Source organism: Pundamilia nyererei, unplaced genomic scaffold, assembly GCF_000239375.1.
Source record: "Pundamilia nyererei isolate P.nyererei 1_Seehausen unplaced genomic scaffold, PunNye1.0 scaffold00089, whole genome shotgun sequence".
Classification (NCBI taxonomy): Eukaryota; Metazoa; Chordata; class Actinopteri; order Cichliformes; family Cichlidae; genus Pundamilia; species Pundamilia nyererei.
The window spans coordinates 507173-521046 of record NW_005187490.1 but is presented as its reverse complement, the minus strand read 5'-3'; the positions used below and the strand labels follow the sequence as shown (position 1 = coordinate 521046).

General features: G+C 39.8%; 1 protein-coding gene across 3 annotated transcripts in view; it reads right to left on the bottom strand.

The window, feature by feature from the left end:
* mical2b (microtubule associated monooxygenase, calponin and LIM domain containing 2b) overlaps nt 1-10406 on the bottom strand; it is a 59317-nt gene extending 48911 nt beyond the window's left edge. For all 3 annotated transcript variants that reach the window (XM_005739079.1, XM_005739080.1, XM_005739081.2), the window contains exon 1: nt 10148-10406. The gene's annotated coding sequence lies outside the window, so the exon portion shown is untranslated. The remainder of the gene's footprint in view (nt 1-10147) is intronic.
* Nucleotides 10407-13874: the final 3468 nt, after the last annotated feature.

Below are 13874 nucleotides of genomic sequence, written 5' to 3'. Positions count from 1 at the left end.
GTCATGAAAAGACTGTAAATAAAAGCTGGACATAGCCACTGCAAAAATCACTCATTGTGTTTGGAATCTGCAGTTAGACGTCTCAACATCAGCATTTTCACCATTTTGGAGTCAGAAGGGTCCATATTTAGTTATCAGCTAACGCTAGCAAGATGCATCCATAAATTGTGTAGCTGCAACACAGAGCAGTGCACCAGCTAGTAGAAGGTGACCTACTATAGCACAGAGGACGCTAAGATCAAAGGGTTACCATCTTTTGTTGAGTTCTTTTTATTATGTGGCCTCCTATTTCACATAAGCCTAGTTTGTTAGTATAAGAGGAAAAGAGACCCAGAAAGCAGCCTTGGTCCTGCTTCCCCCCCTCACATTATTGCCATTAGGACAAAAACAGACAAATTTGCACAAGAGACATGAGACAGCTAACAAGGAGACACAATGTGTGTGTGCAGTTCAGACTTGTCCCATAGTAAGAAGTCGTTTTAGATTTTCATTTTATTCTTTACTCTCACTCAGCAGACGCTTTCTGAAGAACTAAAGAAACATACAAAGTCATTGCTGCTCACGCTGCTAAATGCCTTTCACAGGGACAATATCTTATAGGCACATCAGTTAAGCCCACATCTGAAAACGACACACCCATACTTAACCTACAGATAAGGAGCTCAAAGGGGGGGCCAAACTCTTCGTCAGCTACATATTTGGTATCCCCTGGGTGGCAGACACAGTGAAGTGGGTCATTATGTAAAAGTACAGGATACAGGCAAAAAGGTATTTGTGCATTTGTGCAAGTAGACCTGCAAGTGTAAAATGAGTTAAATTAAGCAAAAGGTTTATATTGTTAAGCTCCTTAACAAAGACACATGGAGATACTGGAGATTCTGCTGCAACTTGGATCATGTGATCTGCCATTGGGTAAGTCATACATGTCATTTTAAATGTACACCAAGCAACAACTCTGAGGCCTATAAAATTAAGCCAGAAGTGCCAAAAACATTCGATCCTAGAATGGCCACTTGAGGCTTTTCAAGTGCCCACCTCCAAAGCTGAAAAATAAAGCAAAAGCTGTGATTCTTCTTCACTTTTTTAATTAGACAAAAGCCTAACACTACAACTATTATGCTAGCGTATGTACTTTATTAGACAACTCTTCCTGTTAACCATTTTATCATAGAAAATGGGGGGAAAACTAAAGCAATTAAACAAAGGAATAAAGAACCAAGCAAATGTTATGATGACGTAACAGATTTACTGATATTCGTGCACACTAATTAAAGGGTTAAAAGGGTTCAATTTAAATCTGTGCTCTCAACAAGCGCTGTCCTACTGTATGCAGAGCTATCAACACACACTTAAAAATTAGTAGCAGTCCATTTACCCTGTGCAACATTAAGTTGTACTGAATCATCTCCCACTGTTTGAGTTTCTGGCAGAAAAACTAATCCATCTTTTATGTACAGTCTGTGATTTCTATCTGCAATTTCACAACCTTCCAAGGACAGCCACAGGAAGAACAATGAGGTTGACACGTATCCTAGCACTCAGTCGACAGCTCTCAGGTTCCAACTGTGTTCTTGAGCATGTGCGTTCTGTCAGTCAGACCTATAACTGTACAGGACAACACCTGACCCCTCACTGCCATGTTTGCATTCCTCACCTACATGAAGCCCACAGACGTCAGGGGATACATGATTACACAATCCTGTGTTGCAGCAAGTTTGATTGACAATGAGTAAATTAACAAGAATGTATTCTAAAAGAATATATCAAAACAATTGTTACGTATCATCACACAAAAAATTATTGAGCTTGTTCCAACACAGAATAGTTTTCTTACCAGATTTACTAAAAGAGAGACTCACCTGTAAGAAAGGTGTGTTACATTTTCAGGTTTATAACGGCACATCTGAAACTACTGCTTCCTGTTGCATCTCAGAACTTCTTACGTTCCCCAGTGTCCTCCTTAAGTATTGTATTTTAATACTGTCCAGGCCACATGAGTCAGAGATACTAAGAACTGTGTTTCTTGAGATATCATACACATGCTTATCACAGCTTAAGAATTTCACTTCTATAAGTTACCACAATGAAACCAATAGTGAGCATAAAGCAGAGGGGCCACATGAGGAACTGGGACTACTGTGGAGCGCCATACAAAGAAGCTGAACTCAGTTCTGCTCAATAATAATTGCATCTCTACACATTTATTCATGCATTTTTGGCCCATTTGACAAATTTTGTTGCCCTTCCAGCTCCAAGGATACAGCTGAACCTTTACAGCATAACTTCCATGATGGTAAAGTTCAGTCATATAGCATTTCAAGTTTCACAGAAACTGCTGCCGACTGAAACAAATACAGAGTTACAAACTGAAAGCAGGATAACAAAGTGCCACGAAAAAAGTAAAGAATCATATAGGAGTCCAGCAGACTGTTAGGCTCAGAGGATTGTGTCACCATATTGATTGATTTTTCAGGAAGTCTCAGTGAATTTAAAAAAAAAAAAACAACAACAACAAAAAACCCCAGATATACTGACCAAAAGCATTCAGGAAAAAAAACATGAATACAATTGGACCCATCATTGTTCCCTCTTCTCCTTACAGATGAAAAAAGGAACTACGTAAGGAAGAAAAAGGAAGTAAGATTTGCATCCAGTCTGGCTCATCACATGTAAATAAGGCAGCTGAAAGCTCCAAATATCCAAAATTCAAATGCATGCAAATCCCTCCAGATTCATATGTACAGAAAAAGCAAAGTCACAAACCAAAATCAGATAACACCTGCTCTCAAACTCAGGCCGATGGGTTAGTGCCATCGTCGCACTTTGCAAACTACTAACAGACCAAAACACAGAAAATGTTTTTGCAAAAAACTGTAAAGATTTAGACTTCAAGTCAGGAGCGAAAAATCTCTGAAAAACGCAAATAACTATTTTCTAAACTCTTTAAAAAGATGCACAGAGATATTTTAAAGGAAATTTTTTTCAAGCCACCTAAAATCTTACAAAGGTAGACTGGGTCTGCATGTGAATGAAGCACTGAGATAATACCCAGCAGCAGTAACCAACTACTACATAAACCACATGATTTACTTGTTTACTTTTACTTCAGTGTTTCAGTACAAAAGAGCCGATTCTTTAGAGCTGATTAAAACTCAAAAGCTGTTATTCAGTGTTAACATGTTAAATTTTGCACATACCATGAAGTGAAGAATGACACATGGTCCGAGAACTCTGAATGAGTTCTGCTCTTCAGACTTAACAGGGATATATAGCAAGACCAAGATAAAGTCTGTATTCAACAGCCAGTCAATTTTCAGAGTTTAATTTGAAGAGCTGAAATTTCCTTTTAGGGATTTACTATACCACAATGGGTTTGTTTCTGTACATACAATCTACTAATAAGGGCATCGTGTTGTTAGTCCTCTTTGGTACAAAGGTTGCACCGAACAACAGGGGAGTGTTCGAACACTCAGTAAACAGCAATAAAACTAATCTGACTGTAAAAGGAAAGTCTTAGCGACATAAATTGCCTAAATTGGTATTGCTGAGACCAGAAGCATCGCAACATGTTCTGTGACATCAGGTGCTTTATTGACAAGGAACAACACAAAGGTGGCCGAAGGTAGTAGCAGGAAACGGCCCTTTGTTATGGAGTGTTTTCCAGTCTTATGGGACGACTGAAAGCCTTTTTCACCATGCAAACAATTCAGCTTCAGCTAATCTTCTTCATCTTCTTCCTCCTCCTCCTATCTTCTAAAAGAATGACTGTAAATGAGATCAGCAGCAATTATTCCTCGGTGTGGAATCTTACACAGATACTTGATCAATTTACATGATTGAACATGTCAGAAATATGCCCAGCAGCAGAAGCGCCAACAATAGCAGGGAGTTTACAGAGTGTAAACTGTAGTATTTATACAGCACTTGTCTCAAAAGGGGAAAAACCTGTGATGTGATGAGCTAAGTGAGTTCAGCTGGTAAACCTGCATTCACGTGGATGTTGATGATTGCACAACCTTTGTGTCAGACCAGGTGGCAGTGTAATTCAGCGTGCATCACAACAGCAAAACTTGCTCAAGAACTGCGTGAAAACCAAAAAGATCTCAATCTGATCAACACTGTGAGATGTGCTGGAAAAACAACTCTATGCAAGTCCCACCTCGCAACTGAAGCTGCGCTCAACACTCAACTGCTATCTGAAGAAGACACGACACATCTAATGAATGTTTTCACCGACTGCAGCAGATTGTGCTCTTTGATAGTCACAGAGCACTAACGACTGATATAGTCCACTACAGAAGCACAGAAGGTCTAAGTGTGAAGCTTACATGGAAGTGCCTCCAAACCTGCAGTCTTTTTAGTGGCCAGCAGGGGGCGACTCCAAAAAAAGACTTCAGAAGAAGTCTGAGAAACGGCCGTTTCTCTGGCTCACTTAGTTAACCCTTTCCTGATAAGTTTAAGGGCTAAATCAACGGTTTTAAGTAATTAAAGAATCATGAATGCATGCCATTTTGTAAATTGTGGACACAGAAAGGAAGATTAACCAGCTAACAATGTGTCAGACATCTTAGCCAATGTGGGCTGTACTTGGTTTCTCAGGAACCGCCTCAGGCTTGTGCAGTCTTGTTCAAAACACCAAAAACCAACAGCTTAAATCAAGTGGGTGGCTTCAAGTTGGCCATGTCCATCACAACACAAGACAACATAACACTGGAAATTCTGCCGGTGGACAATCCCACAAATAAAAAGCAAATACGTAATGTCACAACATGAATTTACCATGTTGTGAAAAGGTTTCAAAATAATGAGTTTCTTTGCATTGGTCGGGGGAGCATCAAGTAAAGAATTACATAAAGTAATCGCACATGGAGAATTAAAAATCCATTTCCCAACACAAGCCTGCTTCAAGTAAAACTTTAGCTGCTAAAAAAATAAACAGAAGCGCCTTCAAGTAAATTAGTACACACAAGTAAGTCAAACGTTTTAGTGTCAAAAGTTGGGAACCAAAGAACATTTATACATTTACCATAATATTACTTTTGTTATTTGTACACCAAATAATAGTATATTTGTGGAATTTCCTGCCTTCTTATTGGGTTGGAACCATCAGTTGTGTTGTGGAGAAGTCAGGTTGGTACACAGCCAACAGCCCTATCTGACAACTGTTAGAATTCATATTATGGCGAGAACCAATCAGCTAAGTAAAGAGAAACGACAGTCCATCATTACTTTAAGAACTGAAGGTCAGTCAGTCAGAAAATTACTCAAACCTTGTCCCCAAGTGCAGTTGCAAAAACCATCAAGCACTAGGACGAAACTGGCTCAGGAAAGGAAGACCCAGAGTCCCCTCTGCTGCTGAGGATAAATTCAGAGTCACCAGCCTCAGAAATCACAAGCTAACAGCACCTCAGATTAGAGCCCAGATAAATGCCACACAGAGCTCCAGTAGCAGACACATCTCTACATCAACTGTTCAGAGGAGACTTTATGGTCAAATAGCTGCTAAGAAACCAAGACTAAGGAAAAGCATCAAGCAGAGGAGATTTGTTTGGGCCAAGAAACACAAGGAATCGACATTAGAACAATAGAAATCTGTGCTTTGGTCTGATGAGTCCAAATTTGAGATCTTTTGTTCCACCTGCTGTGTCTTTGTGTGACACAGAAAAGGTGACCGGATGGTCTCTACATGCATCGTTCCCATCGTGAAGGATGGAGGAGGTGTGATGGTGTAGAGGTGCTTTGCTGGTGACGCTGTTGGGGATTTATTAGAAATTGAAGGCTACCACCACAGCATCCTGCAGTGACATGCAAACCATCCCATCTGGTTTGCGTTTAGTTGGACCATCATTTAACTTTGAGGACAATGACCCGAAACACACCTCCAGGCTGTGTGCGGGCTATTTGACCAAGAAGGAGAGTGATGAGGTGCTGAACCAGATAGCCTGGCCTTCACAGTCACCTGACCCAAACCCAGATTATTTGGGATGAGATGGACCACAGAGTGAAGGCGAAAGGGCCAACAAGTGCTCAGCATCTCTGGAAACTCCTTCAAGACTGTTGGAAAACCATATTCAGGTTTTTTTAGGACCTCATGAAGCTCATCAAGAGAATGCCAAGAGGGTGCAAAGCAGTAATCAAAGCAAAGGGTGGCAATTTTCAAGAATATAAAGCATGTTTTGAGTTATTTCACACTTTTTTGTTTACTGCATAATTCCATGTGCGTTCATTCATAGTTTTGATGCCTTCAGTGAGAATCTACAGTGTACATTGTTGTGAAAATAAATAAATAAACCATTAAATGAGAAGGTGTGTCTAAACTTCGGACTGGTAGTGTACATGTTTAGCCTGATCAAAATGTGCAAACACAGAGATTCTGTTCAGTTTACTTCTTACAAACATTTAGCAAAATGTCTCTTCCTGTGTTTGTTCATCTTCTCCTGGGCAACACCAACTGCACTGACTCTCAGTTGTAAAGATGTTTTTCAGAAGTCTTAAGAAGAGATGACTTGCTTTGATTGTTCTTAAGAATTAAGACTGGAAGCGCTACACACAGTGCATGACTTTATTTCCCAACTGTTAACACAGACTGGGCTCGATCAGTCGTCACATCCAAATCGCATTCGCAATCGGCCCGACAGTCGTTAAATGTGCGCCCAGCTTTAGAGGACTTAAAGGATCTACTGCTAATGTCTCGGTGCCTGATACCACAGGAGACCATCAGAGAGCTTGCTGAAAGCTGTTATTGCACGAAGGGGACCCACGCAACTTTAAGGAGGTGGTAATATTAAAAGAGTGCTGTACATCACAAATGAATGACAAATGTCATAAACTGAAATGTTGCCTTTCCATGCCACTTATCCTTCCAACTATTATTGCACAATTAGCTCACAAGTAGAGCATCACAGATGAGTCGCATCTTAGTGGTGAGTCGAGCCTGATTCAGTCCCAAAGGCTACTGCAAATTGGCTTCAATGCCATATGTTTGTTTGTACTGAGCAAGGCTTTAATTGGTTCGTGTGAGCCCTGAAATCAAACCCTTAATCCTCACGGGATTAACACCGCACACTGTTGAGGTTTAAGGCTTGATTATGTCCACAACTTGCAGGCAGTTGTGACATTAAATGCCAGACAGTATGTTCATACTTAAAAGGAAGTGAATGACAAGCTTTCAGTAAATTATTTGCAAGGGTCCAACATCAAAGCATCTGTAGACATGATAACGCTGCAGTAAATACTCATTTCTACATATTTTAAATGGGTCTACAGTAAATTTAAGACCACAGCTTATGTAAGGATTTAGACCCATATGTCCTGCAGAGGTATAAGATTTTGCAGGCTAAGAATTAGACCTGTGGACTGCTGCTGTACAGTAGCCCTGCCAAACTTAGCTCTGTGTTATAAGGCAACTCGAACCTCAAGAACCACACAGCTCTGAACTTTGACTGGAAATAAGATAAGATGCTTTGGAGCTACAAAAAATAAATAAATAAAGGCATGAAGGTGAAAAAAGTGAAGCAGTTACCACCAATATCAGTCCAAACCTACAAGCTGCAGGCTATATTCTTTAGTAATCTTAAATATCATGCGCTTAACCAATTTAAGTTCTCAGCATAACCTTAGAAAAACCCTCTGACACACTCAAACTAAACTTGGCCTCTCTCATTTGATAGCAGCACCTCTGGTCAGCCAGTGACAGTGATGCCCGGCTCCCTGGTGTATTTTTGTCTCGCTGCCCCCCGTAGCTGATATGTGCAGTGGCACCCCCTTATAAGTCAAATGTTCATTCCAGGAAGTGAACGCTTGTGCAACAGCTTTTTTCCTTTCCCCACTGGCATCAGGGGGAAAAGGAAACACCAGTTTAAAAAGGGCTGAGATTAACATCTGAAGGGTTGGCATCAGGATGTGAAGATGAAAGTCTATGGAAAAAAAAAAACTTCCACAGACTGTTACTGTCACATTTAGGTCAGTTAGGATTTACTGAAAGAAAAGGAATCTCTGCCAAGGCCATAAAAAGGGAATCTAAACAACAAATGACAAATTTCAGTGCCACCAATTAAAGGACAAAAGGTTAAAGGTTTTATTTTTTTTAAATCTCCCAGTAGGCCAAGGGCAAAACCAGCATTCATGTATAATAGTGCTTCACACTATGAAGCCTAATACAGTGGAATTGGACTCCCAGTGTAGGACAAGACTCTGTAAAGAGACAGCTGACAACCATAACAGCAACCTGTCCAGCAAACCAACCAGAGGGGCAACACGAGAGGGAAAGGGTGGGGAAAAGAAGCAAGTGGATTGTCCACTAATAATTTAAAAAGGATAAAATGTTAAACCTCGTTTTGCTCGTTGGAGCAAAATTCGTTCGTTTAGTTTGTTGGTAACAGATTTGAGTCAGCTGCTGTGGGTAGTACAGAGTGTGGAAATGCTGAATTTAAAATTTGGTTTCCTTGTTCAGCAGACAAAAACACCAACAACAAAAAAAATCTGGAAGATTGAGAACAAAGCAAAATGTGAGATTCAGAACAAATACCAAATAATAATTTGCCTCGTCTATACACAGGTTTGTTTGTTTTGTTTTTTAACGTTTACCCACCACTTGTGACAGACCCAGCCAACGATATTGGTAAATGTTATCTTATCTGCTGCCAAGCCAATATCAGTCAGCAAAGCCAACAACATGAAAGCACTTCGAGTGTTCAACTGAGTACAAAGACAATATATTAAGCACCAGTCTACCTCACCATCAGCTAATTTATCAGTGCATTTTCCACTTAATGTTGCCACTGGGATGTCTCTACAACTTTGTGTGGTTGCAGACGGGTCCGTGGTTCCTACTGATGTGACAATCTCAACTCCTGCTGTGGAGTTTGTTTCATTTCACCTGAAATCAACTCTTTTCTGAAGTTCTGCACAGGAGCACAGCCAACAACAAATATTTTCCTCCCTGCAATTACTCGTGTTCAGAACAGTCATTTAGGACTTATCTAATTCCTGCATCTCTGACTTTTTAGGCCTCCATGGTGACCAAGCTGCTTCTGACCAACACTCACATTAAAAGCTGTAAGCTACTTGCAATAGTTGCTACTAACAGCGTACGAAAAGTTGGCTCCCAGCTTTGTTTTTCTCCTCAAGTCCAACAACTGAGAACAGTCTCTTCACACCATGGTGTGGTTATGTAAAAATGAAGCGCGTAAATCTTTATTGTAATGACACCAATCCAGTTTTGTTTTGTTTTTAGAAGAAGAATAAACTGAGTGTAATTCTGTCCAACTACTGAAACATTAATCCACAACAACTGGGCGGTTCTCAAATGAAACTAGTCATCGGTGCCTGATTGAATTTCACATCTCAGAGGACAGAAGGAAAAACACCTCACTACAAAAGTTTTAATGCACCTACACTTGTTGGAAACTTCAGCAAATTAGTAAACCTCTTTCCTGTATGTCTGATGGGAGAAGTTTGGATATGTTAGTCTCCACTATAGAAACTTCTCTGCTTTCAACAATATAAAGCCTTGCAAAACCTCAAATTTAATGTCTTTCTGGCTATAAATAATTGCAACAACAGAGAGAAAAAAGATAAAGATAATAAACGTGATAAACACGGCATTTAATTGATGTAAGTTTAATTGTGTTGATTCATATAAATGCATTCAAATGTTAAAGAGCAGTTCTGTAACAGGCCACGCACACTATTCACCGGTCTCAGTAATATTTATTTTCTCGACAGATTTCAAAATAAAAGTTTAACTTCTTCCTTTTTTCAGATTCTCGGTGATTCGAGCTTGTTCTTGGCATGCCACCTGTTGCGCGCTTGCAACGTGTTAAGTTGCAGCAAATGCTAAATAATTTACCAACAGCAGCAACAGCAGCAACAGCAAAGCCTCATAAATGAGGGGGCTCAAGATCCGACTTGTCAGCAAAGTCACCAAAATATAAACCCGTGTTAACCTGCCATCCCCGTATGTGTGTCTGTGGGTGTGTGGTAATAGTGTGGGACTGTTGCTAAATAAATTAAGTTTCTTACCAGCACCTTTAAGGTATTAAACACAGTGAGGAAGACTGTGTGGGGTGAAAGTTAAACATACGAGGCGTTTAAAACCAGCATTCGTGATTAGAGCTCAGTGGTGCGTTCGCTGTCAGATACTCACACCGGAGACTCCATGAAGCCCAGCGGCCGGTGAAATGTCAGAGGTCCCGCCGCAGTCCTCCACGGCTAACAACGCTCAGCTTTCGGCCGTGGAGACGCGGCTTTATGTACTCCGTGGGCGGTTAACAGTGCAGCGCGTCCGTGTCTGCAACCTGCTCCTCACAGCAGAGTCACCGTATCAGCACCGATCCCCGCGACGAGCGTCTAGTTAAGAGCGAGACTACAGCGCGCGGTTAGCACTTCCGGTTACTGCCCCCCCGCCCCGAGGCACACTAAAACCTCAACTAGGCAACTTGGAAAGAGATTCATTACACAGAAGTGTGAAGTTCACTGTTACACTCCGAATTTAAAAGGTTTAAAAATAAACATTCAATACCTTCAACAACTTGTGACGATGTGAGCTCCACTTTATTATAACATAATATGAAAATACTGCAGGGTCCTCCTAATGAAGAAAATACTTTTGTCTTTTTATGCAAATGTACTGTTTATAAGATTGGGGAAACCTGCAGCCGGCTGAGACTGAAGAAGTCACTTGGATGAGCGATGAAATGTTTCTCCCACAAAACGCTACGTCCGGATGAACAGAAAAAAACTTTTGGAGACTTTTTTCTTTTGTGTGCAATATCTTCTGCCACAGTCTGTCTGAGCTGGGTTTAAAAACATATATGAAATTACATTCTTGTTTCAATTTGCATCACATATGGAAATAAATGGTTGAATGGTCTGCTACTGGCACGTTTCTACTCAGTTTGACCAAATCAAATACAAATTCAAGTCTCATTTACCCAATAATACACACATTCATACAGGGCTTTTATCTAACATTTCCTCACACTCTGATGGATACACTCTGAGTTGAGTATCTTTGACACATGAACTGGAAAGGCTGAGATCAATCAGCTGTCCTTGTTATTGATGGATGATCCGCTTTACCACCTGACCAACAGCTGAGTCAAATAAATGCTGGGTTATGGGAGAGATTGGAAATGCTCCACCGAAATGATTTATTGCATTGAGTCGTGTGACTATGTCTGCAAATGTTCTGAAAAACTCAAAACAATCTCAATTTAAAAATATTAAAAATATATTTTTTTTCCATCTTGACTGATATCTTAGAGGAATAGGCTGACTATAATTTAAAATAGTAATTTCTGGGGTTTTTTCTTCAAAAACAATGCATATTTTGTTAATGTTAACAAATCACAACCTTAAATATTTAGCCAATCAAATATCTATTATACAAGTCTATAAACTCAGCTACATAGTTAATATTTTTCATTAATTAAAAAGACACAGCTCTACTTGCTGCAGTTTTAGAGTTCTTACATGGAAGCCCCATTTTTGACAAGTAAAAATAATCACCAATGTCAGAAGTTTGGGCAAGAACACTTTATCCAAGGTAATTTAAAGACATTGCTGTCCTTACAGAGTTTATTTACACCAAAAATATTTTCCATAAAGCTTTCCTAGATAATGTAAATATTATATGCCAGCAATGTCAACACTTAAATGTAAATTGGGCACATGGCATTAAATCTACAGGTTCAGACTTTTATTTTGAAATTGAATTTGCTTTGTACAGTTTCCTGTATCTCGGCTACCTTGACACAGAAAAAGGCGGGTCTTCCAGCGTCTCCAATCATATCTAATGGGGAACTGAGTGTTAAATTCAAATGTATTTTTCCTCACCTGGCATTTAAATCACAGAGGAAACCAAAAGTAACGCAAGTACAACAAAGACTTCTGTAGTACTCGCTATACTTATAGCGCAATACTAAAATAATGTAATCAGCTATTGATTTTAAATAGCAGAAGGAAAATGTAATAATAATAATAATAATAATAATAATAATAATAGCAAAAACAACAATGGTCTTTCTTGGCTAACCTACTTTCCTGTGGAAGGGAAACTGAACTTACCAAATAAAGCTCTCCTACACTTGTTCATATTGTGTCATGCAATACATATATCACATATTTTAGCATTGAAGATATCTTACAGGTTGTGTCATCTTACCGAGATGACTCCTCACACACTAGAAGCTACCGAACACATTCCTCTTGACATTGTCACCTTTATATTTCCAGCTTTCAGCGGTCAGACTCTCTCCCTGCGATGTTTGGTCCTGCTCTGCCATCAGGTGGTGGAAAACTGCTATATCATCCTGATAGAGCGCAGTGTGTGTGTTATCCTAACAGAGCAAATATTAAATCAAGCGACAGGGACTTCTGGATTACACAAAATGACCACTGTGAAGTTTGGGTGGATGTGTATTAATAAAATAGTCGATTCACTATCACAATTCCATAACAGGTATCTCCTCAGAGACTTTGTATCCAGTTATGCAAACAGGTGAGAGGAACCTTTTGATGCCATTAGATTATCCTCACAATGTCAACACGTGTTCTTTGAAAGAACACAATCATATTGTCAGTTGCTGGATCTCCAGAATCCATTAAACTGAGCGCCTCATCAGCTCAGCACCTTGAGTTTTTACAAATGTCAGTGATGATGCCAGTGTGGAGGTTTTTAAACCTTATTGAAATCTCACTCCTCAACTTTAAGCCAGATTTTCTTAACTAACCACCTGATCAGGCTAATGGTGTTTTTACAAGGGCTGCTCTTCTTTAATGATGTTATAGCCAAACAAAACTACACTTTGTACACGTGTGCTCATAAACATATTGGATATTTCTTCCTTTTCTCCTCCATCCTGCCCACGTTTCCCCTCAGATGTGTCAGCAGCCTGTGCACAATTTGCAGGAGGCCCATTAACCACTTCAGGCTCCACAGAGTCTGACGTTAGTTCATCTTCCTGTGGAGGCGGTGCTGTGATTTGATCATCGTCCTGACAGTGGGTATGAGTTTGTGTCTGCTGTACCAGTGGATTGGATATTTTATGGACTAAAGACTTTTGCTAAAGTTAAAGTTGCAGAGTTTACCTCTCTATTGGCTTCTTTTAAATTGTCTATGATTGCTTTGTTTTTCCAACAGTTATACTGCAGGATCTCATTTTCCTTCTTCAGTGTCTCCAACACTGACTGTGAAATAAACATATGATTGGTTTTCTCAGTTTTCCTTATATTATTATAGTGTCTTTGCCTTACAATATAAAGCACCTTGAAGCAACTGTTGTTATGATTTAGTGCTATAGCTTTTGATACGTCTAATAGCTTCTTAAACATGTCATCCTTCTTAAATGAAACAAGTTATAAAATATCACTTTGGTAACTGATAGCTTATGACCAGTTGTATTCACAGAGCAATAAAACAGTAATGGATAATAAGGGGGAGCTCAACATACCTGCAGTGGCTTATTACAGCAACTTGTCATTAATTAATTGTAGACACCAGGAATTTTGAAAGAATCTCTTGATATACTCATTACCTGAGCCATCAATAGTGAAAGCTTGAGGAACTGTTTCTCTACTGAGATTAAAAATCCATTGCTGCACGATCATTTCTGCTGTTGCTTTGGAAATCCCATGCACAGTCGTCTTTGCTTTGGAGAAAGAAGACATGGCTGATTTTAGGTGGTTTAACTTCAGCTGTCTGTGAAGGTTCTCAGTCATCCAGGTCATCGTAGTCTAAGGAGCTTGCAAATAAAAGTGTCTGGACTTCTTTAAGTTGCTTGAAGACGTTTCACCTCTCAGTTCTAAGGGTCAAATGGTGGGGAGTCCCAGATTTCAACCCAGTGGGAGTTTCCCCCTCAAAGAGGGACAAA